This window comes from Peromyscus californicus, unplaced genomic scaffold (genome assembly GCF_007827085.1).
Source record: "Peromyscus californicus insignis strain IS unplaced genomic scaffold, ASM782708v3 Scaffold_19__1_contigs__length_69161282, whole genome shotgun sequence".
NCBI classification, from domain to species: Eukaryota; Metazoa; Chordata; class Mammalia; order Rodentia; family Cricetidae; genus Peromyscus; species Peromyscus californicus.
Genome location: NW_026294491.1, coordinates 17,299,075 through 17,326,158, shown reverse-complemented (window position 1 = coordinate 17,326,158; position 27,084 = coordinate 17,299,075). Strand labels below are relative to the sequence as shown.

The 27,084-nt window shown below is 44.5% G+C and overlaps 1 protein-coding gene and 1 pseudogene across 23 annotated transcripts in view; one reads left to right on the top strand and one right to left on the bottom strand.

Annotated features, from left to right (window-relative positions):
• The window catches only part of Ank3 (ankyrin 3), a 483,262-nt gene that overhangs the window by 194,322 nt on the left and 261,856 nt on the right, over positions 1–27,084 (top strand). The gene's annotated exons all lie outside the window — the stretch shown is intronic.
• On the bottom strand, positions 8,945–13,185 carry LOC128114620 (40S ribosomal protein S2-like; annotated as a pseudogene).

Sequence of the window (27,084 nt, the reverse complement as noted above, 5' to 3'; positions counted from 1 at the left end):
AGGAAGTGAGCCCCCAGAGTAGCAGGAACTGTGCTGTGCTGTCTTTTCCAAAACATGTGCTGATTCCCATGGATTGGCTGCTTCGTGTTGTCCATGTTAATGTTGATGAGGGTCTCCATCTCTCGTTACTGTGGGAAGTAGTCTGCATGGCGACTGTGTGGATTTTTAGCATCCTTGTTCTATTTTTTATCTTTATTAATTTGTATTTCTACATGCGTGCGGCTGCTTGTCTGTATGTGAACCACATGTGTGCAGTGACTGCAGAGGCCAATAGAGGGCGGCATCAGATCCCCCAGAACTGGAGTTATAAGCCATTGTGAGCCACCAAGTGGGAAGCTGGGAATTAAAGCCCAGTATTCCCAAAGAGTAGAGACTTTTTAACCACAGAGCCATCCCTCCAGCCCCTTGTTAATTTTCCAGGAAGTCGTATATGTTTGTTCTTGTGAGATTCCTGTTTTACAACATTTCACATCACTTCGACAGCCTGAAATAATAAGCCATTGGGCCAAGATATATGAAGATGACCAGCTTTTGACGTTGTAACACAACATTGTCATCTATAAAATTTATACTATGAACCTTGCAATTAATTAGAGAGAGAGAGAGAGAGAGAGAGAGAGAGAGAGAGAGAGAGAGAGAGAGAGAGAGAGAGAGAGAGAGAGAGAGAGAGAGAGAGAGAGAGAGAGAGAGAGAGAGAGAGAATTGCTACAGTTTGCTTTGGCTTTGTGTGTGTGTGTGTGTGTGTGTGTGTGTGTGTGTGTGTGTGTGTGTGTGTGTAAGAATAGGTGAACACATAACACAACATGATTGTGGAGGTCAGAAGACAACCTTGGGCATTGGTCCTTACCTACCACCTTGTCTGAGACAGGGTCTCTTGCTGTTTGCCAGTGCAGTTCCAGGCTGGCTTACTCACAAGCTTTCAGGGATGACTTCCTGTCTCAGCCTCTGCTCTTGCCACAGGAGAGCTGATGTTACAGAGGTGCTGCATCCAGCTTTGACATGGCTTCAGTGGCTTCAAGCTCAGATCCTCACCTTTGTATACCAAGTGCTTTTACCCACAGAGCCATTTTTCCAGCCCTCAAAGTGGGTTAGGAAGTTTACTGTTTTGTATTGGGTCACATTCATCTCTATCCTATGGGGCATGGGGCCCTCTGGACACAGGTTGGGGACACCTGCTTTCTAATCCCTCTCTCAAAGGGGATGTTACCCTTTCCTTTAGATCTAGCAGGTTAGTAACAGTTTTAGAAACAGATCTGCTATTTTCACATAAACTTTTGATCCCCTTTGTGTGGTCTTTCTGCCTGCTTGACTATCATTTGTGACACGTATGTTATACTCACTCTTCAATCATATGATTCATGTTATGTTTTTAGTTGTTCGGGGTAGGGATCTCTTGGAGTGGTTACATCTTAAGGGATGATACTGTCTCCTATTCATTACTGGTCAGGGTCAACATATTTCTTTCTACTATAAATTTACTCATAGGTCCTTTTAAGCTTTCACGCCAGGAATAAAAACTTCCTTGAACCCTTGGCCTTGCCATATGGTGAGAGTATGCGATAGCTATTTAGGCTGGCAGTGGGAACTCTGGAGCAATCCTTCCCCTCTTTCTCTGCCTTGGTCTCTTACTCCATTCTCATTTTCTTACCTTTCTTCAGACCCCACCTTGGTCAGAAAAGTGATGCACTAGTGAGGCATGTCTTTGGCTATACGTGAGGTAGTACATTGGGCTGACACGGGGTAAACCAAGGTACGTCTTTTTCCCAGCAAGCAGGCAGAGTGAAGGTAGATAGCTGCTGACCAAGGGGAGGGAGTTCCTTGAAGTTGACGTCATCCCTTAGTTGTCTGGCTCCAGGTCTCCATCTACATTTCAGACAGAAGTAAAGCCCAGGGCTCTCTACTTCATTACCTTTATCCAAAGGTGGGGAGGCCTCCCAGAAGCTAATAGCCAGTCTGCTGTGTTTCTATGTCACTGGCCAGAACTGTATTTGATAACTCATCCCCATCACAAGAGAAACTGGAAAAACTTAGTAATAATTCATCCTTTTGTGCAAATAGTTTCCTATTGGGTATCAGGAATAACCAGCGCATAATTAGAGGCTAAGTCCAAGATGCCCCTGTCACCCTGCCTTCCCGGGACCAGTGTGATATCCCTTCTGTGAAACCTTCTGCAAAGCTCACACGGAGTTCTCCATCGTGCCCATAATGATCATGGAGTCACAGTCAACTAGACATGTGCCTCCGTACCCAGGGGACATAGGTCGGTCAGTGGGGCTTGCTGAAAGGATGAATGGATGTGTGGCTGTGCCTCTTGTGAAGATTGCCAGAAGCCAGCTGCTGGAGGGAAGTGGAGAGTGCTGAATGAGGCAGTCTCCTGTCCACCTGGCACCCTGTTCCCATCCATGGGCATTCCCCTGATGAAATGTGAAACCACAACCCTGACCACTTGGATTCGTTAGAGCACAGTGGGGAGCTTTGTGCCAAAGCCCTGCTGTCTCACGAGTGCTAGGGAGATGTGGGTTTGGGGTGCTCGGTTTTCTGTCTTCTTAAGATTGGTTGTATACTTTTGAGTAGTCACAACCATTTGGTCATTATTGCTGCCGCTCTTAGCTCAGTATAATAATATGTATAATTCTTTTCTTTCTTTCTTTCTTTCTTTCTTTCTTTCATTTTATTTTATTTCATTTCATTTTATTTTATTTTATTTCATTTCATGTCATTTTATTTTATTTTATTTTATTTTGAGACAGGGTTTCTCATGTATCCCTGACTGTCCTGGAAAGCACTCTGTACACCAGGCTGGCCTCAAAATCAGAGATCCACCTGCCTCTGTCTCCCAAGTGCTGGGATTAAAGGTGTGTACCGCCGCCGCCGCCACCACCACCCATCTTAATATATGCAATTCTTAGAGCGAGCAAAGCATTCCTTCAGAGGCGTTTTTCTTAGTTGCACATGACTGAAAACTCAATTTAAAACACAGCTCATACTTCTGGGGCTTTAGCCTAAGAAGACGTTTAAATGAGTATGAGAAGAGGTGTATGGGAAGTTTTAAGAGCCATGTTTTATTTAAGAAAAATTCTACTCTTCCCTAGGAGTTGGGTTGAGTAAGGCAACAGGACACTATGGAAGCACAAAAAATGATCACACCAGACATCATGTTGGCACAGAAATGTCACTGGGGTGTCAGGGGGACCCTGCATGGGTCCTCTATGCTACCTTCCGGTTGGCAAAGATGGAATGATGCATGTGCACAAAAATGCTTACCAAAATAGTAGAGCGTGGATATCACTTGATTCTTTTCTTTCCTCATTTCCAGATGTTGTTTGATGTTTTAACCCATGTGTGTATATTCGTTTTATATTCAGAAGAAAAACCATTTTCATGAGATTGATTGTACAAATGTATGCTTTGGGCTCATGGAGGAATAGAATGGGGAATCCCGTGTGAAACCTCAGCTACTAGAACCTGAGTGATCTGCCTTGTCCTCCTGACATTGTGTTCAAGGGAGTGAGAAATCAGAAGGATAAACGATAGTGGGGAACGTATTGTAACTAACAATCTTCAGACTTACGCTGCAGTGTGTCTCTCATTGTTCCCTGAAACCTTAGCCCACTACAGTGAATGACAGTCAAGAGTGTGAACTCCTGGCACCCCTCTTCCTACCGAGTAAAGGGAGATGTGTGGTCCACAGGCTGATAGATGTGTTTAGGAAATGCTTTCAACCTCAAAGGCTAAGCAAAAGGTATTTTCTGAAAAGTCTTGAGTGTAACTAAAAATTGAATTCACGAATCTATTCCCTGAACAGTCTAGTGAATAAAGCATTTAGCACAGAAATCTGGAAGAGTTGATTTTTTTAAGAGTTCAAGGCCAGTCTGGTCTGTAGAACATGTTCCAGGATAGCCAAAGCTACACAGAGAAACCCTGTCTCAAAAAAAAAAAAAAAAGAAAAGAAAAGAAAAGAAAGAAAGAAAGAGAAAGAAAGAGAGAGAGAGAGAAAAATTCCTGTTTGAATTTCTGATTTCAAAGAATGCGTTTGACAGACACAGGTATGGGTATACATACCCTGGAGAGACAGTCATGACATGGTTTTGCTCTGTTTTCCTGTGGGTAACATGATTGTGAGTAGTGCAATTCCAATGGACTCAAGTGCAAAATATATCAGAAGACATAAGGTCAGACCCCAGTTCTACCAAATACTGCCTAGCTTCCTGTATAGGTAAAGAGGGCCCCACAAGGAAGGTTGTAAAGCACCAAGTCAGCCTTGTGGCTTGCCTGTCAAATATGCCCGTATCACTCATCCTGTTGATAGAAGCCTCGGGTAAAGGAGTTTTCAGGCTTAAATAAAGATTTAAATATGTGTTAGTTCAAAAGTTAGATCTATCCGGGCTCTGCTTCTTACTAGTTTACATGGGAGCATTTTCCATTCTCACTAATTTGCCTAGAAAGAACCATTGATAATTTTATACAAATCCCAGCTTCTGAGACATGGATATATCATACCTAGAAACTGCAAAACATAATTAAATTTCTCTTTTTTAGATAAAGGCTCTGCAATAGTAGACTGGAAGATTAAAGTGATTTCCGTTCGAAAGGCGGTTCTATTGAGCTTGCGGTAACTCTGGGTCTTGTCTCCTTGGATCTCTTGCCGCTAAAAAAAAAGGAGTCAAGGATATTGTAGGTAGAATGCTTCACTCCCACCCGCCCCCCAACATGGTGAGATGTGTTTCGCACCTACTTTATTAAAAACAAAATGAAACAAATGTCACAGCCTTAGTTAAGTTTCTCACTGCCTTAGTAGAGTACTCTGGTTCATCCAGCTCTCTAGCATAAAGCAGCAGTTGTGGGTGAAGCTGGACCAACACTAAATCCCTTAAGATCTTCGTCAGAACATGAATGTAGCAGTCCTATTCCCCTCCCACACATGCATGCATGCAGCAAGTGGTGCACTGAGATTTAAAACTGTGATGTCAAAGCCCTCTGTCCGAGCTGCTTCTTGGGTTGGACAACTTAGGAATCTTAGACTTTTCCAGAAATAACCAACTTATTATTCCATTGTCAGAGCTGCGAAGTTTGGAAAGAATTACTGATGTCAGGCCAGAGTTTTACAAATAAGTACTCAAGTCCTATTTAACTCCAGAGCCAGGAAAGCATAAGTCACATGAATAAAATGAAACCCAGAGGTTAAGAATGCAGGTGGTAGACTGGGGAGATGGCTCAGCACAAGCAAAAGGACTGGAGTTAGGGTCTCTAGCACCCACATAAATTCTGTGTGGAGGTGGCAGCTAACCCACAATTCCAGCCTGGGATGAGGAGACAGGATCCCTGGGGCTGGCTAGAAACACTAGCTATATTGGTGATAACTGGGTTTGATTGACCCTGCTTCACTGAATAAAGTGGAAGGTGAAAGAGAAGTTGAGGAAAATTCCCAACAACCACCTTGGGTCTCCACATAAGCACATGTGCATACCGACACACAGGAAAATTCTCTCTCTCTCTCTCTCTCTCTCTCTCTCTCTCTCTCTCTCTCTCTCTCCCCATCACTGTCTGTGTGTGTATATCTATCTGTGTCTTTCTCTTTCTCTTCTCTTTGTCTCTGTCTCTGTCTCTATCTCTGTCTCCCTCCCTCAGGAAAAAGAATAATACAGGCCATGATGTGGTTTGGTACATATTTGCAGTTAGAGCTTTTCACACAGGAGCCATTCTGACCATTGTTCTCGTTAGAGGTTGTCCATGCTCTCCAACTGCTGAGGCTTCTGATGTCACCATGGTTCCATCAAACTTGACAAGCAGATGGTGCTTGTGAGAAAAAAAAAGAGTAGTCTGAAGAGCTCTAGTAACCAGTGTCCCTCCTCATAACCAATCACATTGACCTAGCAAGCCTTCAATCATCAGATGTTTTGTAAGCACCTCCCTTGTGGGAAGCCCAGAGACACAGCAGTGATCAAGAGAGTGAGCTCTGTAAGGATGGGACTTAGTTCTAGTGGAGAACAAACAAGCCAATGAGATACATTTGGGAACAAATGAGTGTTGTGGAGGTGGCCCTGTGTGCCTAAGGTGAGGAGAGTTTGACCAGGAGAACAGCTTTCCTTCCAGAAGAGATGGCATTTCCATTGTGATCTGAGTTACTAACTGGAGGACAGTATTTCTAACATCTTATCAAACAGAGGGAGTAGACAGGGCAAAGACCCTTGGGATGGACTGAGACAAGAATGCCCTAGGCTCAGAAGGACCCAGGGATCTAGGAAGGGAGTGGTATTGCTAAATGTAACCTAGCCAAAAGGGGGCATCATACTGTGATGGAGGAGGACTTTTTTTTAGGGAGGAAGGGAGGGGTGTGGGGAAGAAGGGGTGTGTGTAGTTTTGTGCAATGTTCTGTGGTATCAATAGGATGTGGACTACTGACTTTGGAAATCATGGGTTGGTAGAGATCTTACTGGGCTGCTGTGAGAGAAGAGAGTGGGAAAGAATTACAAGACAGCATGCTAGTACTTTTTTCCTATTTTCTGTATGTGACTGTTTTCTCCAGCTCTCTATCTGTGCACCACATATATGCCCAGTACCCGTAGGGTGGCCTAGATAGAGTGTTGTATCCATTCGAACTGGAGTTTAAATGGTTGTGAACATACGGATGTTGGGAGTTGAGCCTGGGTCTTCTGCAAGAGAGAGCAGCTGATGTTCTTAACTGCTGAGCCATCTCTACAGACCCATGCTGTGACATTTTATGACAAAGGAGAACAGATGAATGAGCAAGGAACTGAAGTGATGTCAAGAAAGAGGATTCACTTGGGAGATGTTTTCTAAGCAGAGGAAAGATGGGTAAGGCATCTCTTTGATGGGAAAGGTATTTAAAGATAGAGAAATTGATGATGTGAAGGAGAGAAAGAATAATGGGAGAAGGAAGTTCTTGAGGTAGGAGAAGCCTGGATGGTGTAAGCAACTAATGCTTACATGGAAGAGTGATCATCAGTGAAAGCATGGACATACCTTCCATTACAGAAAGAGGAGAGTACCTAAAGCAGGTTCTAGGAGTTGCTGACTGGTCAGAAGATGAAGTAGAACTCATCCCATCCCATGTGTCTTTCCCATGATGAGTGAGAGGCCGATGACAGTGAGTGATGGAGGCTGTGGAGAGTGAAGAGGGGGTTGGACATAACATTGTCTTCTTTGCACTGGAAAGCAAGTTCACTGGGGAATTTTCATAAAACCTTCTAACACTGTTGAATGGCCATTCAAGATTTATGGTAAATAATTGGAAGTGTCTTTGACCACCTGCTTTTCTCTGGGATTTTCCAACTGGCCAGATCCAAGTAGATTTGCTTGAACATAATCAGGAGATTTTTTTTTCCCCAGGGTGTTATTACTAATGACTAAGGGGAAACTATATAAAAGGAGTGATGTGGCGATAGAAGGTAGAACACAGGTCCAACACTGAAGATATAATAGAAGTGAAATGATGGGGGTGACTATATGCTTGAAGATCTGTGTAGAGTAAAGAATGATAACACGTACACCAAGAGATAGAAATTGGGGTTACTGTCTGATAGGCTCATAATGTCTACTTTTGAGGTGCTGAGATAACTCTTGGATTGTGTGACTGAAGTGAATTGGGGAAGGTGTAGAAGTGAAAGAAGTCAAAGACGTAAGAGGAAGGACCCTTGAAGACATCAGCCATGACCTAAAGAAAGATGTTGCTCCAAGGGCTGCCATCACCAGTTACCAATGATGGGAATGAAGATGCCTTTGAATGAACCAAATAACAAATAGTAATGAGTGGTGGTCTGGTGCTTTTTAAAGAGGGATGAATGCTAAATGGTTTGGAAACAGCAACATTTTTTCTGGAAAGTGCATGTGACAATGGATGACCCAAAGGTCAGCAGAGACTGTGGTCTGTATCATCCTTCTGACCATTTCTGTTGGCAGTGTATGCCTCTTGCTTCTCCTTCATGGGCTTCCACACTAGAGGCCAAGCATGTTTCCCTCTTCTTAATTTTTAGTTTTTTCTGTCAATATTGCTCAGCATTGGGTTATGGAATCTTTAAAGACTGGGCTATGTCCAGGTCCTGTCTCAACGTCCACTTTAAGTTATTCTGAAAAGCACCTTGAAATGCTGGTTTCTGTGTCTTCCATGTCCCTTTGGGGAGAAGTAGGAGAAGACAAAGGGAAGAGAGAGGAGGAGGAAAGGGACCCACACTGTCCTCATTTTGATGCTTCCGTCTGAAATGTAGGACTTTCTTTGAGGTTTCCAGACAGCAAGGAGGTGCTAAGTTTAGTCACATTCAGAAAGGAGCCGAGAGGCAGGTGTCTGGAGTGGTTTGGAGCATCCCTATCATCCATGCTCAGAGGAATGTTTGCATGTGCACCTTGGTGGCGAGCTTTAATGTGTTCAGAAATGTTGAGGATGGAGCCTTCAGTGTTTTAGCTGCTTGTCTTTTCCTCACTGTGGTCTTGACTTCAGGTCCCTCCCAGAGACTAAAAAAATAAAGGGGCTGTGGAAAGGTCCCTGTGGCACTCACTCCTAGGCTCTGTCCTACCTGTGTCCTTCCTGAAAACCAGGCAAGGGTTATCCACCTGGCGGCTCACCAATCAAGTTCCAGGAGATCTGACACCCTCTTCTGGCATCTGTGGACCTCTGCACTCATGGGCACATAACTCCCCCTATACATAATTTAAAATAAATATTTTTTAAAATAAAAATAGCTGTCTATTTGTGCTGGTGGGGTTAGAAGTGAAGGCCTCCATGTCAGGCAAATGGTCTACCACTGAGTTGTGGAAAGAACCCAGTGATGTCGACTTCTTGTCAAGATTTTTCTTTAACTGAACTTCTTGCGTAGAGCACTTGGTTTTCACTTCTATAGCTTCTTGAAAATCATGTTCCTTTAAGAATTATGAGTATTACACATGATAAAAGAAATCTCATCATTTTATTTTTCATTTTTAAAAACTCTTATGTGATAGCCACAGCTGGAGCCTGTGTCCTCTGAACTGGGACTCTTGCTGTGGGTTTTTACAAGATGGTTGGTCAGTGAGTCCCTAACAAGGAGGCTTGGTGAACATGGTCTCTTTCCAGAGGTCAGAAGTCAAGTAGCTATAGGGCTTGGAGATGGCATCAAAGGTAGCCTTGCCCAGGGTGGTAGTGCAGACCCTGGCTGATGTGTAGCAGTCATCAGTACTGGCCATCAGCACCAGCATCTTGGGTACAGGAGCAGAGACGATGTCAATACCTCTGGTGGGCAGAGATGAGATTCACTATCACAGAGTCGTAGCAACCTGTCACCTTTCATGGAACAGTGTGGGGCTTGCCAATCTTTTTCCCCCAGAAGTTTCTCTACACAGGGATGGTGGGAAGCTTGGTCAAGATGATGGCCTTCAGGACGGCAGTGGCTACCTCCTTGGAGCACTTAACAGCAAGATCAACATGACCATTGTAGTTCCCAGTAGTGACAAAAGCCTTGAACTTGATCTGTTGGTCAGCCTGAGTCTGCTTGTGTACTGGCAAGGTCTTTGGAACCTCATCCTTTAGGGATGCTCCTAGGAAAATGTCAACAATCTAGAATTATTTATTGGACAGAGAGAACAGGTAGATCTCCTCCAGGGACTTGATCTTCATGTTGTTGGCCAGGTGGTCCAGCTTGGTGATGGGGATCCACTCCCTGTTTTCAGCTTTACCTCCACACACCCTGAAGCCTCTACTAGCTCCATGGCCTTGACCATGACTGCAGCCCCTTGCACTGCTGCCGAATTCTCTGCACATGAAGCCAGAAGAGCTATTCTTCTAGAATCAGTCATGAAGAATTTCAGATTCAGGCCTCTTTCCTTAATAGAGATATTGAAGGTGGAATTCTTTTTTTCAGAAAACACAAAACCATCAGCATACTAGGTTATAACTCAAAAGGAAGAATGTTTTTTAATGTAAGATCCATAAACTAAGATTATTCATGGCCACAAATTCCTACTTTTTTTTATACTACCACATTTTCGAGGCGATGCTGAGGGGCCTCTTTTTAGCTAGGATGAGAGCAAGAAATTAACATGAGACACTGCTTGTATTCCAGGCCTCTTCTTTAAGCAGTGTCTAGGCAAGAGCCAAGAAAACTAGGGCAAGGGCTATTTTTAAGACATATTTTAAGTTCTTTATTTGGGGGATTTGCAAGCAAAATGGTGCGAAGATTTTCCTGCCACGGTTGTTAATTCTACTTGATTTGGAAAGTGGTGCGAAAAAAATAATATTGATTCTAGTTATTTCCTTTTAAGAACTTATCAAATCGTATCAAATAAATCCAATCCCACGCAGATTTGTGTTTGAAGGTAATACCATTGGAGTTTCACGGTGATTAAAAAAAAAAACAATTTGCTACCTAGAAGAGCAAGGGAGAATAAGAAGATCTATCGTGTGTCTTTTGGAGACAGCTACAATTCCATTGAGTTATCCACGGGGCCTGAAGTCCTCAGCCCTCCAGAGTTCTCCATTCTTCTCTCATTTCTTGCAATAAGTACATCCTCTGTCTTGGGGGAAGTGAGAAGAACTCCAACCCTGACCCTGTGTTTTAATAGTCATGGAACAATTAACAATTCAGAGCATGCTGGGGATGCATCTGACTGTATCATAGGAGGTGGATGGGGCTGTAAAAGCGGCTGTTCCAGCCCTTGCTACATGGTGACCGTGCTCTGTGGAGACAACCCTGCCTCCATGACATCATGGGCTGCACGTGGCCATGGAGACACAGAAGCCAAGCACAGCTCTTTGGTGCCGGTCACCAGCAGAACGCAGGGTGGTTACTATCCACATAGCTTTCCTGGTGTTATGGCTGATACCTACCTACAGGGGACAATGACTATGCCTGCTTTACTTACCCATGTAGGGAGAACGGCTTCAGTGCTAGAGCAGAGGTTCATGGGGTGGGACCCCCGGTTTCTGAAGTTAACTTCCTTCGGAATCTCTGTCTCCCTGACCTTTATGTTCAGTGGTTGCTGACTGCTCCTCACCACCACCCCATCTTCTGAGAGGTATGATTCTCATCTCAGTCTGCCAGACTGGTGCAATGGGCCACAGATCTTCATCCCACACAGACTCTCAGACAACCCAGTGACCTCTGTGTGTATCAGTCGCTTAACAAAATGAAGGGATGATGCTCTGTCACGAGGTCTTGTGGATACTAAGTAATATGAGAATCCAAAGAAAGACAATGATATGGTCAAGGAACTTTACTCAGTGCTTCTTAAAGCAAATATTCTAAGAGACACAGGACCATGGACTTAAGATCTGAGACGGGAAGTTACCATGTTTGACTCATTTGTTCATATTCTTTTTCTCTTCCCCTCTCCCCCCATCTTTCCTTCTTTCTCTACCGAGAGAGCCCAGTAGGATTACTCTAACAAAAGCCTGGTTTAACTCGCCCTCCATGTATGCACAGAACAGCACAGTCCTGACCATCCTGGGGTCTTAGAGATCTCACTAGACTCAGAAAAGTAAATGGTTTCATTGCCTTATGCCTCCTGCTTGTCAACCGGTCCCACGTGCTCTTCTTTTGGAGCTGTGATGAGGAGAGGAAGAGGGCACACTCCGAGAGCGGAGTCACATCATCGGTGTGTTGCTCACTAATGACCTCGGAGTCCTGTCCTTCCTGAGAACTCGGCCGAGGCTTTCACCCACGTGTGAAATCTTCCCTACCCGGTCCAGGGGTGCTGCTTGGCACATCGTCTCTGTCTTTCACCTTTGACCTTTGCTCTTTCCTTCCATTCCTCCCTCTCCCTTCCCATCTTTGCTCTCTCCACTCCTTCCTCTCTGCTCCTTTCTTCCTTCCAAAACCAAAGCTTTAGGTGGAACTTTATTATGAGAAATGTCTTTTTCAGACTACTTTTAAAACGTGCTACTAATTTTAATTCATAATTCAAATGAGCAGGAGGTGGGGAAATGCCACTATGTACCTGTATTTTATCTTTAAATGGTACACTTTGCATTTTAGATGCATTTTTGGAAGACCTTTAATGTGTTGTTAATTGGGTTTTTGCTCTTCCTAACCCTTATCAAAAACTTTTGAAAGGCTAGAAACATGCCTTTCCACACATCCACCCACACTCCAGGACCATCCTGTGCGACCCTGGGTACCCTAACAGCTTGTCCTCTGCCCTCTGTGGCTGTTCAGTCCCCTTTAAGTTCCCTGGGTCTCATCCATCTTCTCTCAGGACTTCAGTGGTCAGTAGCCACCCCCCTGGTCTAAGCATATAGTTTCTTCCTGGCGCCCGAGGCATTGAGGGTCACCCAGAACTGAGCTGAGAACTTTGTCCTGGCCTGTAGTGTTTCGTACCTTGGTAAGGGAACCTGGACTCGAATATGCAAACAAAGTGCCCTTTTATTTTTGAACCTCACAGAGGGACCTTCCCACACACTTCTGCCCCTGGATGGAGCGCTGTATGACTGCACTGGGGTGAATAATTCTATATTTGGCAATCCTATGTCAAAACGAGTCCCATGAACACAGCAGATGCGCATTCTGGGTGGCTGCCACCAGTGTGCATCTGGGGAGTTAGTTACTGGTTATTGGTAGATTTGGCGAAGGGGAATGGTGAGGACGGGGCAGCCAAGGGCTCCTCTTCTGTTTCTCTTTCTGACAATTGTCCCGGGGCAGGACCTTCTCAGTGTGAACCCTTCCATGGATCTCTCAGATTGAAATGTTTGTGGTCCTGCTTTTCCTCTGAGCCAGGAGATGTGGACTCTGCCTTGGCCATTATATAAATTCAAAAGGCTTGTAGGAACATGGTTGAGGTCAGGCTTCTGTGCCCTCTGTGTGGCAGTGTCTGGTTTATACAAGTGACTTTGGGCATTTTTGTCTCTGAAACGCAGAAAGCAGCTTAAGGAATTGGAGCTAAATTATTCTTCCTGGAACCCAGCCAGGTCAGTAGCCCTGGTAAGCATGGAAGGGCACAGGGAACCCAAATGGAGGTTGGGGTGCCATATCATCATCATCCTTATGCTTGTCCAGATGGTGAACAAGGGGGCTGCTTAGACCTCAGGAAACTGCAGAAGTCCATGTCTCCTGTCTGCCATGGCCACTCTGGAGACCATCCATGCTTTTACCTCACCTGGATAGCTCACACTGAAGTTTCCCTTCCTTTGTGCCTGTCTGTCTGTATCTTTGATCATAGTAAGACTGACGTGTGGCCGGGGGATGGTGGTGCACGCCTTTAAGCCCAGCTCTCAGGAGGCAGAGCCAGGCGGATCTCTGTGAGTTCAAGACCAGCCTGGTCTACAGAGCGAGATCCAGGATAGGCACCAAAACTACACAGAGAAATTCTGTCTCGGAAAATAAAAAAAAAAAAAAAAAACTAAAACAAACAAACAAAAGACTGACATGTGGTCACACCACCCTCCTTCCCATCCCCCTTCATTCATAATACCAGGTGTCTCCCACGTTGCTGGTGTAGGGAGCCGTGAGCAGCTGTGCATTGTCTGGAGGCTACAGCTCAGTCCTGGGAAGCCATGGCTCTTTGTGGCCATGTGGTTGTCCTTCCTTCTGGTCGTTCTTGGTCTCATACACCCTGTCCCTGCTTGTCCTAGCTTGCTTTCTATTTCTGTTTCTAGTCTGTTGCTATGGTAAAGACCATGACCAAAAGCAACATTTGGAGAAAAGGATCACAGTCCATTATGGAGGGAGGCCAAGGCAGGAACTCAAGCAGGGCAGGAACCTGGAGGCAGGCACTGAAGCAGAGACCACAGAGGAACACTGCTTACTGGCTTGTTCTCCATGGCTTACTCAGCTTGCTTACTTACACCCCGCAGGACCATCTGCCCAGGGGTGATGCCCTTAAGCAAGAAAATGCTTCACACATTTCCCCACAGTCAGTCTCTCAATTGAGGTGTCCTCCCCTGCAGATGACTCTGGCTTGTGTCAAGCTGACAGCCTACTAGCACACTGCACTCAGATCATCGGGCCGTTCTCACAAGCCTGCATCCAGCCATCCTCTGAGCCCCAGCGTTAACAGCCTACACTCACACATGTTGGCATGCTCCCTGTTATGCACATATAGCTAGGTATATACCCCATCCCCCTCTTGCCTTGTCCATTCCTAATCATTAATGACAAAGCTTAATCCACCTTTGACCCTCTTTACCATAGTGTTTTATGAATAGTGAACCCTACATCTAGCCCTTTGGGTGCCGCTCACATTTGAAACACGTCAATAGTAAATCTCTTAGCTGTCAACTGTGTAGTCTCCGCACTGTGGTGTTCTCTTCCATTCATTCCTAGGAAGATGGTCTGGGACTAGATCACGCCTCTTTTCCTCTTCCTCTTTCTTACCTGGTGTTTTCTTGCTCCGTTTCCCCTCCAATTCTCCACTGAGCTCTGAACATGAGGCTTGTCTACAGACCCTCGCTGTTCAGAAGTTCCTCATATAATATCGGTGCAATCGAAGGCGGGACAGTATTGGTAAGCATTCCACTTCTACCCTCATCCCCACTCCAGCTCCAACGACAGCTATTTTTATAGCTTTCCCTCTATTTCTCTGTATTTGGGAAGAAGGAAGGTGGCTTTTTAGCAGCCATTGGCATTCAGAGAGGAGTTATTTTGAGTCTGTCTTTATGAGAAGCACTGATGGTGAGCCAAGAGATAAGGACTGAGATTTTATGTAACGTGAAGGATTTTTCTGTGATGCAAAAATGGTGGTTGTAGATGCTCTCCCTCATGGATGTGTTTCCTGAGCTGTTGTCTTTAAGACGTCACACAGCTCTCCCTGATTAACCTTTGCTCGTTACTATCGTGAGTATTTCTTTCAGTTGAGAGCTGCCTGCCAGAGCCCCAACACTTTAGGCCTTTGTACCCCTCCCAGAGTTGATGGGACCAAGTCTGTCTGCATGGATAGACATCTTACAGAATGCAATCTGTTTTTCCAGTTTTTCTGGTTGAGTTCATGAGATCACGGCTTAAAGGAAAGGGCGAAGTTCAAGTGGAAGTGAGAAGCCCTGTGGAACAGTGAGCCATCTGTACCCATCATGCCCTGCTCCTCTTGCCTTCAGAAAGCAGTTGTGAGACTCAGCTGTGAGGGGTGCTGTTCACCCGCTCATGTGTTTCTCTCATGAGGCATCTTGTTAGCACTTGCTCAGTGGTCCTAGAGCATGCCTTCCACAAGTTCAAGTTTGTGCTGGGGCGGGAGAGAGATGGGAATCTATGGGGGAGATGTGTACAGTGCCTGAGTGTGTATGTGTCTGTGTCTTTGTGTGTGTGTGTGTGTCTTTGTATGTGTCTTTGTGTGTTTGTCTGTATGTCTGTCTGTGCATGTGTGTGTGTGTGTCTGTGTATATGTGCACGAGTGTGTGTATGTCTGTGTGTGTGTGTGTATTTGTATGTGTGTTTCTCTCTCTTTCTGTGTGTGTGTGTGTGTGTGTGTGTGTGTGTTGTATGGACATGAGACATTGGGTGTCCTGCTTTATAATCACTTTATTTAGGCCTTATTCCTTTGATAACCTTGTCTTTCACTGAACCTGAAATTTACAGGTCTTTTGGCAGGGCTGGTTGGGAGCAAGCCCCAGTAATCCTCTTGTCTCCAGCTCACATAGCCAAATGCGCAGCCACACCTGGCTTTTGGTGTCGATGCTAGGGCTTTGAACCCGGGTCCTCAAGCTTGCACAGCGAATGCTCTTACCCCCTGAGCCACCTCTCCAGGCCTCCTCTGTCTTTTTAAGCTAGTGTCCACCAATTTACCATCTTTCACAGGTAATGAATATCTCACTTTCTGCTCTCATTACTATGGACCCATCCTATGCCTGTCTGTGGACCAGGCACATTGCGTCTGTGTGGCCTGGATGAGTCTAATGTGGATTAGTTTCCTGTGTGGCTTGTGAAGTCTGCCCATCTTCTTTATGATGTAACTTTCTTGTAAAATAAAAAAATATAACATCTCATGTGGGTAAAAAATTTTATACCAGTCCCTTCCTGCTGTGGCCTGGAAACTTCTAGATGCAGGGTCTCTATTCTGTACGAAGCCCTTTGAGCATAACATCCTATGGAAGTGACTCAGCCCTCTGACGTGAGTAACATGTTCTTATTTAACATCAAATGTAACACTTCTACACGGCAGACCAAAAAGTAAGGTTAAAGAAAGAACAAACCGGAAGAAATATGTGCAGCTGTTGAAAAGCCTGAGGCTCTGAAACATGAAATTCCTAGTCCTGAGTAATTTGTTAATGTGTTTCTGCACAAGAGTGCAGACCCATGGCTGTCTGGATCCAGGGTGTCCTTCATCACTTTCTCCCTTGGCTGACAAATGCCAGTACTTCCAGAAACAGACAGTTAATAACTTTTTCCTGTGTGTGTGAGAGACACGGAGAGACAGATAGACACACACATGCACACGCGTGTGCACACACACACACACACACACACACACAGATTCTCAACTCTTCTGTTAATGTCCTTTGTATATGGGCTCTCAGGATTCAAACTCAGGTCCTCACACTGCTATATCAAACACCTCTACCCACCTAACCATCTTCCAGCCCATTTAATGACTGTGTGTGTGCGCGTGTGTGCGCAATCCTGTCTTAAAAAGTCTCTCTCTCTCTCTCTCTCTCTCTCTCTCTCTCTCTCTCTCTCTCCCTCCCTCCCTCCCTCCCTCCCTCCCTCCCTCCCTCCCTCCCTCTCTCTCTCTCTCTCTCTCTCTCTCTCTCTCTCTCTCTCTCTCTCTCACACACACACACACACACACATACACACAATTATGTGTCTGGATATCTTGCCTGCACGTATATCTGTGTACCACATGTATGCCTGTTGCACATGGAGACCAGAAGATGACATTACAGTCCCTGTTACTAGAGTTACAGATGGTTGTGCTGCCATGTGGATGCTGGGAATTGAACCCAGGTTCTCTGGAAAAGCAACCAGTGCTCTTCTCCCAGTGAGCTGTCTCTCCATCCCCCAGTTAATGACTTTTAAAAGTTACTTCTGGGTTATTGTTTCGGGTAACAGGTAAAACAGAAACAAGAATAAACTGCCAGCCAGGGCCCCAGGTTTCTGCCACATCTTTGTTTCAAACTCACCCCACGACCCAGACTTGTAACGCGCTTCGTGGAATGTAAGACGTGAGACTCACGTTTGAGTTTGCTTGGGAATCCGTGCAAGCAAGATGGAAGAGCCTCCTTTAGCTCCTCCAAGATGTTGCAATACATCTTCAGCCCGATGCGAAGGAGGCTGGAGAGAATATTGACCCCTAAATCCAAGTGGGAAACATGACCGTGCCCCAGGCGGCACTTCTAGCACAGGGCAAAGAAGCAGAGAAAAACGTGGTGGTGTTCGAGGCGACCTCAGCCACCTCAGAACCCACCTGGCATGCTCAGGTTGCCTGAAAAGCTGTAGTTGGAAGGAGGTGAACCTTGCCGAATGCTTACGGTAGTGGCTCCTGACAGCACCTCACCAGCAGGTCGCCACCACCTGGGAATAAAAATGCCCAATCCATGTTCTACTGAGGGAACCCCAGTGTGTGAGACAGGATGCCAGCCACTGGTTTGGGGAGCACCATCATTATTTAGGAATTACTAACAGATGGAGAGAGACAAACAAAAGCAGCCAGTTTATACTTGTACCAACTCACCTTTCTGAAATTGGATAAACTGTTTATTCAGCATTTACTGAGGGTTATGGCTTTCATTTATCTCATCGATACCAGAATTGTGTAGGATAATCTTGTCGTCCTTTTATAGATGCAGGAAGAGAAGTCCAGAAGCTGTTGGTGGCTCTTCTAACAATGCAGAATGAATACCTATGGTTCTAGTTAGGGTTTCTACTGATGTAATGAAACACTAGGACCGAAGCAACTTGAGGAAGAATGGATGTTAGGCTGACAACTCCTGACCTTCATTGAGAGAAGTCAGGGCAGAACCTTAAGGCAGGACCCTGGATGCAAGGATAAAGCAGAGACCATGAAAAGAATGCTACTGACGGGCTCGCTCTTCATAGCTTGCTCACCTTGCTGTTTTATATATACCTGGACCACCTGCGTAGGGGGTAGCACCACCCCCAGTGGGCTGAGCCCTCCCACATCCACCATTAATTAAGAAAATGTCCTCATCGGTTTTCCCACAAGAAATATGATGGAGGTGTTTTCTCAATTGAGAATCCCTCCTACTGAGACTCCAGCTGTGTCAAGTTGACAAAAAAGGAACCATCACAGCTCCCTTAGGGTCTGATCCATGTTTCGGGGGACGCACTCTAAGAATTAGACAAGATGTCCAGTCCCAAAGAACTGCTCACGGTCAGTCAGGACAGTTAACCAAGCAAAGAGAACACAACCTTCTTTGCAGGCAAATTTAATTTTTCCTCTCTAAATTGAATGCCCTTCCTCCTGCCTGTGTTCATACTTACCTTCATGAAAACTCTACCAAACTGACATTTCCTTTGAGAAATATTTGCACAAGCCTTTCTGTACTGGAGGTAGTTGCAGAGATTAAACATGTATCCTGTGCAGAGTGATGGCTGTGGGACAGCGCATGAGTGACTCTACCTGAAATCCATGAGACATTTGAGCACCTGTTCGTGTGCAGGGAACTTGGGAACCACATTTCTCATGTGTGCGGAGTGCTGCATTTGCTGTTGGGAGGGGCCAAAAAATAATAGATGGTCTCGCGTTGTTCAAAACAGCCGTCATGAAACTGTGAGAAAACAAGAGAAGCTGGGCAGCGGGGCTAAGGAGCATGATGCAGTCGGGACGGAGTCGAGGGTGAGGCCCTGAGGGTCAGAGGATAAATTCTCTGCCGTTGCACTCCCCGGCATTTTCCAGGAGAATAAGCCTCTATAACGAGTAAGTGGAGTTAGTTCCTCTGGCCTGGAGCAAGAAACATGAGACTCAGTTCACTCTGTGTGTATGCCTGCGTGCGTGTGTGTGTGTGTGTGTGTGTGTGTGTGTGTGTGTGTGTGTGCGTGTGTGTGTGCGTGTGCGCACACGCACACATCTTTATGTACGTATTTCCAGATTGCGAGTTGTTCAGTGCATGTGAATTTTTGAGTTTCTTAGCAGATAGGTTCATATTTCTTATAATAAGACACAGTCGTCTCTTTCTTGGTGATTATCAATATTTTTAACCTCTACTAGTTCAGTGGGAGAAACTATCCCATAGGTTTTGATTGTAACCATTTCAAGTATAAGAAAAATTTCACGTTTCACTCATTTCCACCCTTCCCCTGTTTCTTTGCCTTGAATGATCTGTTTGTGAGAAGTTACTGTGCTGTGTAGATTGCAGCCTTTTGCTATGCGTTGCATGTATTTTTTTCCTGTCTGTTCTCTCTTAACCTTTTCTGTAAGCTGTATAAGAATGTCATATTTTTACATACACAAAACTGTAACTGTATTCCGTATGAATTTAGGATTTAGCCTCCATTAGAATTCCCTGATTCAGGACTAGAGAAATGGCTTAGTGGTTTAGAGCCCTGGCTGCTCTTCCAGAGGACCCAGGTTCAATTCCAGGCACCTACGCGGCAGCTCAACATTATCTGTGACTCCAGTTCCAGGATATCTAACACCCTCACAAAGACACGCATGTAGGCAAAACACAAATGCACCTAAAATAAAAATAAATTAGTTAAAAACAAAAAAAGAATTCCCTAATTCAAAACTATAGAAATGTTCATCCTTGTCTTCATGAATAGGATTTCTGGTTTTATTTTGTACTCAATTCTTAAAAAATAATTATTTGTGTTATTGTGTGTATGCATGATGTGTGTGTACCCACACATGGTACAGCACACATGTGGAAGTTAAGTGATAATTCTGTGGAGTCCACTCTCTCTTTCATATGGACCCTGGGAATCAAACTCAGGTCTCTAGATTGGGTGGTAAGCGTCTTTCCCCACTGGGCCGTCACACCAGCCCTCACATAGCTTCCTTCCTCATGTGGGGCGGCCACAGGCAGTCACACATTGCGGGCACAAACATTGCTGATGACTCCTCTCATCCCGCTGACTACAAATGCTAGTTCTGACACCTATTAAACTCTCAATTTGGTAATTCAGTTATTTCTCAACTAAGGATTAGACCACCTGCCATTTCCCCAGATTAGTTCATGCAGTAAGAGATCATATTTCTCAAAACATCTTCCCATGAACAACAGCTATTTCACTCTTTATAGGAAAGGTGTGAAATTCATTTGGAAAAAATATTTTGTCAAGAATAGGAGGTGATCTGGGAGAGAGCTCAGGGGTGGAGGGTTTGACTTGCAGACTCAGGGACCTGGATTCCATCCTCAGCACAGGGCAGCATGTGATGGTGCATCCCTTTAATCCCAACACTCTGAGGATGGGCAGGGGCAGAGGCAGGGGCATCTCTGTGGTTTTGAGGCCAGCTAGGTTTACATAGTGAGTTCCAAGCCAGCCCAGAGTAAGACCCTGTCTCAAAACAAAACAGAAAACAAACAAATCAAAAATCTCCAAAACAAATACGCAAAACTGCATATATATGTGACATATATGAACACAATATATCACGTGGGCCATATAGTATGTGTGTAGATATGCATTCATTCTGTATATATCATTTATTGCTTTCAATGATGCATTTCACAAAGTAATTAAATTCTATAGGGGACTAGGGAAGAGAAGTTACTAGTAAATATGGATTAGATGAATTCATTCATATATTATGACTTTTCAGCCTCTGAAATGTTAATATATCTTATTCAAATAAGGAAGTCATACACTTAAGTGTATATAATGCAACTATTTTGAAGTGAGAGCTTCAAAATAAAACCTAAGTCAAGCCCTAAGAATGTACCCAAGGAAACTAAGCAAAAGAGGGAACGTCGAGTGTGTAAACATTGCAATTATAACACGTGTGCATCAATGAGATGTCAGTGGCAAGTAACATTAAGAACCAGGAAGATAATTGCTAGAAAGCAACTTACAAGGAAAATACAGGAATTAGTAGTGCCATATGTCAACTAGTGTGTGTGTGTGTGTGGGCACACTTGCGTGCGTGCATACGTGCGTGTGTGTGTGTGTGTGTGTGTGTGTGTGTGTGTGTGTGTGTGTGTGTGTTTGAGTGTCCGTGTCCATCCATGTGTGTACATCCTTGGGGAGAGAAAAAAAACAGAATAAATTTCATGAAAGAAAAGCTGAGCTGGTATGTTTTTGGATTCTTCTTATTTTCAAGGTGTTGGTCATGATAGCTTTCTGCTTCTGTGATAATAAAATAAATCACACCATAAATCTAATGTAATACCTGCTTTGAGGCAGGTTTGTGCAGAGCAGCCCTGATGGGAGAACTGTGTCCTGGGATCGGCTGCTGAGTCAGTATTTTGAGCTCCATGCAGGGAGGGGACAAAACAGTGACATCAACAGGCTACTTTGTATCAGACTGCCTTCAAAGGCCTCAGAGGTTCTGCTGGCCTTGGAGAAAGAAAATCCACACCCGTGTCTCTTTTCTAGTCTCTTTGAGCAAACATGACCCATTTCTTGAATTCCTTTCCCTCCCTTCCAGTTCATCAAGTGTCTGTCTGTGGGTCCTTCTATGTCAGCAAAATGAGGAGCAATATGAGCGTTGCTATTAAATTGTTTTTCATTGATTATTTAAGTTAGCATCCAAAGCCAGGGGTTTCGCCATGGTCCTGCCATATGAATAAATATGTTCATTTTTAGCTCTGTTTTCAATGTTGTTAAGTGCCTAGTGAAATCTTGGGGCAATTTTGTAGCATCGTATTCGTTATTGAAATTTTTTTAAGGCTTTTTAAGGTTCTCCAATGTTGTTGAAAGATGTTTTCAGGGTGGTTAGTGGCAGCATCTGAGGGAAGCATTCTTTAGAGTGAACTATGTCTATGGGAATCTGATGGGTTGTGGAGTCCTTTGTCTCTCTTTATAGTTCTGTAAGTCTTTGTTCCTCTAGCTCACCTGACATCTAGAAATGCTTGGGCTGGGGATGTAGGATGGTTAGGAGAGTGAGATGCAACCCACCTGTTCCCAGCACTTGAGAGAAGCAAAACAGATGATCAGAAGTTCATGGTCATCCTCAGCTACTTAGTGAGGTTGAAACCAGCCTGGGATATATAAAACCATGCAAGACCCTGTCTAAAATATTAATATAATAATAATCTTGGTACTCTCTGGGTCTCTGTCACTTAATAAACTGGCTTAATCACTGTCTTGGAGTTTTCTGGAGCAGTGAAAATATCTTTCTAGATGGCATTTGTCTAAGCTTCCTTGCAGAATGTGAAGTGTCTGTAGACATTAAATACCCCTAATTAGATCTCAGGTGACTTTCAATGCCTCGTCGTCCTTTTACCTATTGGTTTTGGAGGTTGGAAACACATGATTTAGGTAGAAATGGCAGTGATGGCCACTCAGCATCTGCTTGTGTGGAGCAGGTTTAATGCTGACTAGAATGAGGGGTCTCACAACGGGATCCTTGGGCCGGCTACATCAACATCAACGGAGAGCGTTTGTATATCTGTATTTAGAAGGACAGGTGCCAGCATTATCATCATCTCCCTCCTTTGTGATTATATGATACATACACGTGTGTGAACATTATTCTCTCCTCTCCCCCTCCTTCTGCATGATGCATAAACGCAATTTTAGATTTAGAAGAATTTCTGGTTTTAGATATACTGGTAGCTATTCCCTCCTCTAAAAATATTATCACAGATTGCTGGAGAGATGGTTAACAGCACTGGCTATTCTTCCAGAGGACCCAGGTCCGATTCCCTGCACCCACATGGTGGCTCACAGCCGATTGCAACTACTGGACATTGGCTCTGGCTTCCATGGGTACCAAGCACACATGTGGTACACAGACATATATATACAGGCAAAATACCCTTATATCTAAAATAAAGAAATCTTTACATATATTCAAGCAGTACAGTCTTAATTCCAGGTTCTGGGAGGCAGAGGCAGGTGAATCTGTATGAATCAGGAGCCAGCCTTGTCTTCATAGTGAGCTCCAGGCCAGCCAGGGCTACATAGTAAGACTCTATTTCTCTTACCCCGCCCCCCCCCAACACCACGCACACACACACCCTGAAAGTAGTTATTTCTACCTTTTAAATGTGTGTTTTAATTCCTTGAACATTTGTATTTCACCCCTCTCCCCCAAATTTGGATTGTCAATGTTGTCGCCGTCCTCTGATAAGTCACATAATAACATGTTGCCTCTTAATGTTGGACGCAGGCTCTGACAGGGTAGTTGTTGAAGAAGGACATGGCTGACGTGTGCCTCGGTGCCTCCCATGATGTTTATCCTGAACTGTAATTGCTTATCTGGGCTTGGTCTGTGGCCTCAGTGTTGCATGATGAGTTCTCTGAAGAATTTTTATGTTTGTGTTAAGGGGACATGTGGTGATGGGAATTCTAGGGTCACTGGAATCTAAGATGCTATGGGATGTTTCACGTCCTGAAAGACATTGCTTTCCAACTGAAGGATGAGGACCCAGGGTTTTCTGGGGGCACTGGGCCAGGAAACTTCTGTCACATAAGGTCTTTCTCAGAGTTTGTCATACACAGAGCATAACGTTGGGGAGTGTCATCCTGTGGGGTCCCAGATTACCTCAGCCTACCTCCATTCTGCTTCTAGCCAGTTCCTTAAGTGACCTGGCTCACTGTTCTGACTTCATGACCTTAGCTAATGTAGTATCTGATGATACTTTCGTTCAGAAAATAAAATCAGCTGTCTAATATTTTTTTAAATACAGACTCTTTTAATAATGAGGGGAAACTCCAGAAATACACTCCTAATCATTACAACTCATGATTTAGCATTCAAATCTGTATCTGCCGAAATAAAAAGTCCATTTGGATGTAACGGGCTTTGAAATACTGTATTGTAGACAAATGTTTGATTTCACTATGATGACTATTTCTTAGAAATCAATTATGCTCCACCTGTACCCTCTTCTTGGGCAGGGCTAGAGACTGAACCCAGAGTCTCACACGTGCTGAGCTACACCCCAGCCTAAACATTGCATTCTTAAGGATGAAGTATCATATTACAACCTAGTGCAGAATGTAGCAGGCTCTGTATATGAACATGGAGCCGAAGACTAACAAAAATATTAGTTCATTTTGAAAAAAAGGGAAAATTACCTTCTTTTCATCCTAAGACTTGTGCTTCCTGCTACTGCCCCTCCCTCCCTTTCTCAGGAATCTTTGATTTGTCGGCTTGAAGGAAACAGGTCCACATTTACCTTTCTGGTCATTATTCCCACCTGAGTCACCTCTGAGACACTCTCATTTATAAGAATGACCACCACACCAGTAACGTGACCTTGAAACGAAACCTGTGTCTCATGTGGATAGATGCACTCATGGGACACTTCAACCAACCTAGATACTACCAACTTAAAATTAGAACTTCCTGTTTCCTTGAACCAAATCGCGTTTTTGTGTAATCATTTCCTCAAAATCCAACCAGGGAGTGGGAAAGATGGTGCAGTGTGTAAGAACGTTTGCCGGGCAGGCATGAGGACCTGAGTTCAGATTCCAGCACCTATGTAAAAAGCTGACTGTGGCCACACTGTGTGCCTATAACCCCAGTGCTGCGGGGGATAAAGAGAGGAGGGTTGCTGGGGCTTCACCACCATGCACACTCAGAGTGTGTGCACCGACGCACACATGCACCTGTAACCCCACCCCACCCCCATCACAGCCAGTCAGAGCCTTGTCTATTTAAAGTACTTTGTGATGCTCAGAAAGCACAGGAAGGAATATGATGTAATCACACCTAAGTGCCCACTCTTTGGGAGAATGTAATATGTTGGTGGCATGCAGTGTGTAAGGGACAAAGACCATCATGCCCATTACAGAGCTAAGAATATTATTTTGGAGTCCTCTAAATAAAAATAATGGTATTTGGATTATTCAAATGGAACCTCTGTTAGTATCTACACATGCCTGTAATTGTGAATTCTAATTGGTAGATTCTGGGATCTGTGATACCTGGCATGTGCCCTAGAAATTTTGAACATGATGCTAAACATGAGTAAAAATATTCAGATTATATTAAAAGATGCAAAAGTTCTAAGCAAGAGATATATGCACCATCACAGGGCAGAATGGGACTATCACCAGATAATTATATTGTCATTTCTAAAACACATCCTTCCTAATGGCATCCCCTGGTGTCTTAGACTTCGTCAAGAAACAGAAATGTCCCAAATGCCAGTGACAGGATACAGAGCTGAGCAGCCCATGTTGAGGCTGGAGAGAAGAGGGAGGTCCCCGTTCTCAGCTGCAGCCCTGATGTCTAAGGAAGAGTTCTGGTGACCTGGATGAGTGGGTCCATGCCCTTGGTAGTCTCACTGTCAACTTGATAAAGTCATTTGAGAAAAGAAGTCTCACTTGAGGGATCGCCTGCATCAGATTGGCCTGTCTTGATGGTTAATTGATGGAGGAGGGCCCAGCCCACTGTGGGCAGTACCATCCCTAGGCAGAGGTCTTGGGCTATATAAGAAGGCTAAGCATGATCCTAATAGTGAGCCAGCAGTTAGCATTCCTCCATGGTGTCTGCTTCAAGGTCTTGCTCTGAACTTCCCTCAGTGATGGTCGGCGACCTGGAAGCATAAGCTAAATAAATACTCTCCTCACCTAAGTTGCTTCAAGTCATGGTGCTTGACATGGCAACAGAGTAAAACTAGAGCAGTGTGAGAAGGGATGAAAGGGGGATAATGCAGGGTAAGAGCTGAGGTTTTCTGCTTTCTAGCCGAAAAACCCTGAGTGTAAGTTTCAGGTCTAGTGCATCGTGTTGACTATGTGATGTGGATAAGTTTCCACATCTCTGTAACCTTCAGTGTTCTTACCAGTCAAAGGGGAATCACTGTCGATTTTGTAGGATTATGAAGACAAGTGGAATTATGCACGTGAGGTCCTTAGGGAAAGGCTTATGGAGATTAAGGTTGTATAAGCTGGCTGTTCAGAATCGTGTCCATCGCCTTTTCTCTGATCCAGAAAAGGAAAAACAATACCTCTGCTGGGCTTTTTTTGGTAGGAATTAAATGAAATAAAGCATTCAAAAAGGCTGCCTTAATTACTATGTAATTTTTAAGTCTTGGACATTTCCAGATGGGCATCAATCCTCTCCCAGTCATGGTAATGGGAAACACTGCCTTGGGGGCATGTCACCATATCTAGTCGTGGGCTCTACGTTACTGTAAGCACCTCGGTAGTAACTAGGATGTTCACACCACTCTGACCCTTCTGGACTCCTTGGACTTTCCCTCTGTTCCTTTTCTTCCCTGTGCCCAAAGGCCTCAGGCCAGCTCTGCGAGAAGAGAGTTCTCTGTACAAGGCAGGAGACCTAGTCTGCTATTATTCATTTTATATTTTCAAAAATGGTGTAAGATAGATACTGTGCTTTGTATCTGTGAGAGAAAAGACTCAGCACTTGGCCTGAGTGATGAAATATAGACAGAGAGATAGATTAGATAGACACACAGAAGTGTGTATGTTGCCTGTGTGTCAGAGGACATTTAGTCCCTTACTCTATCACTCTCCTTATTCCCTTGAGCAGGGTCTCTCACTGACCTCAGAGCTGGGCTGATGGTCAATAAGACACAACAGCCCTCCTGGCTCTGCCCCCACAGCTCTGTGGTTCCAGGCCTATGTGGCCACCACCCAGTGATCCGATTTTTCTTAAAATCAATACGTACAGTTCACCAGACAAAATGTCCACTATTGTTTCAAATGACAGGGAGAACTGACTCACAGACCAAGTTGGGGGGCAGTTTACGGTTAATGGCGTGTTCATGAGTAACTGGAGCCACTGAGAAATTCCCATTAGCACTTATTGGTGGGGATGGCAAGGCATCCTTCCCCTCCTCTGAGGAGAGCCTAAAAAGACTCAGTACTCTTTGTCTCTGTGCTGGTGTTTCCATTTTATCCCACAATGGCCTCTGAGCAGATGGTATTTTCCTAGCAGTGTGAAGGGTTAAACTCCCACAGATGTTAATGGAAGCCATGGAGCTCCACAGCCCTTTGAAAATGTACCACTTAGTGTCTGAGCCTTTGAATCATGCTAGAACTTTTTTTTAAGCGAATAAACATAGATCTATTTTGGGACTAACAAAGAAATCAACAAGCACCCATTCTGCTTTACTCAGCTCCTAGAGTATAT